Raw genomic sequence first — 4,040 nt, forward strand, 5'->3', positions numbered from 1 at the left:
TTCTTCCATGTCCAGAATAACAAAATCTAATGGAAATACTAAAGTACCAACTTTAACTAGCATGTTCTCCATTATCCCTCTAGGATATTTTACTGATCGATCGGCTAGTTGTATGCTTATTCGTGTTGGTTTCAATTCTCCAAGGCCTAGTTTAGTGTATAGTGAATACGACATTAAATTCATACTAGCACCTAAGCCTGCCAATGCTTCTATTGAACTAATACTACCCAGAAAACATGGAATTGTGAAACTTCCTGGATCAGATAGTTTTTCTGGTATCTTATTCAACAGTACTGTAGAACAATTAGCATTCATAGTAACAGCCGAGAGTTCTTCCATTTTCTTTCTATTTGTGATTAGATCTTTCAGAAATTTAGCATATCTAGGCATTCCTGAAATTACATCAATGAAAGGAAGATTGACATTTATTTGTTTAAACATATCCAAGAATTTAGATTGCTCGGCTTCAAGTCTCTCTTTTCTCATTTTACTCGGGTAAGGAAGTGCTGGTTGGTATGGTTTAGCATAAGGTTTAGCCTTAACTGTGTTATCTTCATTAACCTTTTCAACTACCGATTCTTTTTCCTTATTTTGTTCAGATTGTGGTTCTTGTGGAGTAGGAATAGCTTCATCAGAAATTACAGGCATTTCAGGTGGTTTAAGTGTAATACCACTTCTTGTGGTAATGGCTTTAGCTTTTTCATTCCGAGGGTTAGCATTAGTATCACTAGGTAAACTTCCCGGTTTTCTTTCACCTATTAACCTTGCTAAGTTACTTACTTCTTGTTTCAGATTTTGAATAGAAGCTTGTTGATTTCTAAATACTTGAGCATTTTGTTCATTGGTTTGTTTTTGAGATGTGAAAAACTGCGTTTGAGATTCAACTAGCTTTGACATCATATCTTCTAAATTTGGCTTTTTATCATCGGTTTGTGGTGGTTTGTTTTGAAAATTAGGTCTTTGCTGGTTGTAAGTATTGTTGGATACTTGTTGATTGCTAGGACCTTGTTGATTGTTGTATGGAACATTTCGGTTATAATTCTGATTTTGATTGTAGATTGGTCTGGCGGTTGATAATTATTCTGATAATTATTTCCAGGCCTTTGGTTTATGTATGAAACATTCTCTTTTTGTTCCATTGTTAGTTCAATACTGAGACAATCTTTTGTCAAATGTGGTCCTCCACACTGCTCACAACTAATTCGTATTGATTGAATATCTTTAGTCATCTTTTCCATTCGTCTCTCGACAACATCTATCTTTGCAGAAATGGAATCTAAGTCATGGCTAGAATCGGCTTTAGCTGCTTTAGATGATTTAACGATATCTTTTTCTTGGTGCCACTCATGTGAGTGGGAAGCAGTGTTATCAATAATTTTGTAAGCATCAGTTGCTGTTTTCTTCATAATAGAACCACCAGCTGCTATATTGATGTCTTTCCTTGTAGTGATGTCGCATCCTTGGTAGAATATTTGTACTATTTGACAAGTGTCTAAACCATGTTGCGGACATCCTCTTAATAACTTTCCAAATCTTGTCCATGCTTCATATAGAGTTTCATTTGGCTTTTGTGTGAACGTAACAATTTCTCCTTGAAGTCTTATGGCTTTAGATGCCGGAAAGAATTGTTTAAGAAATTTTTCAACTAAAACATCCCATGTATCAATCGCCCCTTCAGGTAACGATTCTAACCAATCTTTGGCTTCTCCCTTTAGAGTTCAGGGAAATAACATGAGATATATCTGTTCATCCTCAACTTCTCGAATTTTAAATAGTGTACAGATCCTATTAAATGTACGAAGATGTTCATTTGGATCTTCCTTCGGCGCACCACTAAATTGGCATTGATTAGTTACCATGTGTAGAATTTGTCCTTTGATTTCATAATCGGGCGCATTAATGTCTGGTTGAGTAATTGCGTGACCTTGACCAGTGCGTTTAGCTCTTGATATTGCTCAATAACACTATATATATCTATCGCAATATCGTATAAAATACTCTCGAATCAAGGTTAATGAAAGCATTTCTACAAGTGATACGCCAAGATATGCAAATTTATATCGGAGAGTGATTTGTAAAGAGTTTTGATGATTTATAACCGTGGTTGATCCCGATACAAGTTAAGGTCTAATTAGTGCTCTAAAATGGTAAAACAAGGCTTCAAATGATTGGGAATTCGACCAAATGAAAGAAGATTGAAAAGAAAATGAGACAGTCAAATTTAGTTCAATGGGACACCGTCCAAGACTGTGGGACGCCGTCCAGCTTTTCATACTTGGACGCTGTCCAAACTTTTGGGACGCTGTCCAAGCCTTAACAATGGGACGCCGTCCAAAAGCCAGGACGCCGTCCAGAAGTAGGTTTCAGCGAACTTTTGACTTTCTGACCTACTTTCTCCACTTTATAACTCATGATTGAAGACCAGTTTTAGAGAGTGACGAACCAGGGAGTACAGAGACGAATTTTGGGAGCAATATTGGAGAACTCCAAGCTCTTGGAATAGGCTCAACATCAAGGCATCAAAGATCAAAACCTTCTTCATCCAAGAACTCATTGTTCTTGTAGGTTATTCCTTGTTCTAAAGCAATGATTTCCATTGATAATCTGATTGTTATGTTGTCTGTTACCATGATTGTTGGCTAGTTTCTATAATGTTTGTCTAGATTAATAACCGAGGTATTGGATGTAATCCCATTGATTGTATGTACTATGTGTGAAAGATTGAAACTTGAATTAAAGAACCATGCTTATTGATGTTTAATCATTTGTATCTAGTTAATTGATATGTTGTTGATAAAGAGAACTCTTGTTGATGTATCATATTGATTTACAATCAACTTGTCTTAGATTGATTGTTTACTAAACCGGACCAAGGGGGTAAATTAAATCAATACGATTAAACGATATAGGAATGAATTGTGTAGAGCGAATGCAAAGACAATTGTTATTTAAGTCTTTGATCTTGCTAATCAACTAGTCACAAACGAAAAGGTCTAGGTAATAGGGAACCCTCACTTAGTACCTCTAGTTTGAGTACTCGCTAAAGAGAACTCTTTGCGGGTCGATTTAGGTGATTAGCATATTTCATAGTTATTTGATTACAAACACAAGAACTATAGAGAAAAGGGAACCCTTGATCTTGTAATTGTGTTTGCGTGTTTATTTAAGAGAACTCTTAGTGAACCTATTAGATAACTTACACACATAATCATTCAATCAGGTCTTAATAGTAAAACTTACATCCAATACCGAGGGTAAAATATCTTGATGAACATTTCATTTCTTTGATTTAAATCAAACTATCTTACTCGCTTTCTTTGCACTTGTTTTCATTATAAACTTAAAAGACCAAAAATATTGTTTTTACTTTTTAACCTTGTCTGATTTGGCTAAATCGTTAAATAGCCACAAAAACATAATATCTTGTACTTTTAAGTTTCACTTACTTAGTTAATCATATTATAGTTTCTAATTCTAGTTTGGCTAATACAACTGTCCTTGGAACGATACACGGAACTAAACCATTATTTATACTACTACACGATCGGGTACACTGCCCGTTAGTGTGTAACAGTCTTTTTAACCGGTATTTTTCCATACAATAATTTATACCTGATTTCGCACATCAAGTTTTTGGCGCCGCTGCCGGGGACAGTTTTGTGTCAAAATAGAATTATTGACTAATTTGTGATTAAGTAGTTTCTTAATTATTTTAAATTATTAATAGTATTTGAATTTTAGACTTATAGAATCGATGCATTTAATAGTTTTGTTAGTTGTGTGATTGACAGATTTTAGGTTGCATATGCCACATACCCGAAGTTCAGATTCTCCATTACTTACACCGCTTACAGAACCTGATAGAAAGCTTGGCAGGATTTCAAAAGAAGTACTTGAACTTTTTGAATCTTCATCAAAATAGGAAACTTTTGATACAGGATCAAGTACAACCAAGCCGAGATATTCTAAATTTGGTGAGCTCGTTCTGTGATGACCCTGTCCTAATCCTCCTGGACGAAGTCGTCAACATTTGGTCCCAT

General features: G+C 35.1%; 1 non-coding gene across 1 annotated transcript; it reads left to right on the top strand.

Annotated features, from left to right (window-relative positions):
- Positions 1–1,494: 1,494 nt before the first annotated feature.
- LOC139895195 (small nucleolar RNA R71) lies at positions 1,495–1,601 on the top strand. The gene has a single exon (XR_011775657.1). It is a non-coding gene; the product is annotated as a small nucleolar RNA R71 (small nucleolar RNA).
- Positions 1,602–4,040: the final 2,439 nt, after the last annotated feature.

The sequence above is a fragment of the Rutidosis leptorrhynchoides genome, chromosome 2, assembly GCF_046630445.1.
Source record: "Rutidosis leptorrhynchoides isolate AG116_Rl617_1_P2 chromosome 2, CSIRO_AGI_Rlap_v1, whole genome shotgun sequence".
NCBI lineage: Eukaryota > Viridiplantae > Streptophyta > Magnoliopsida > Asterales > Asteraceae > Rutidosis > Rutidosis leptorrhynchoides.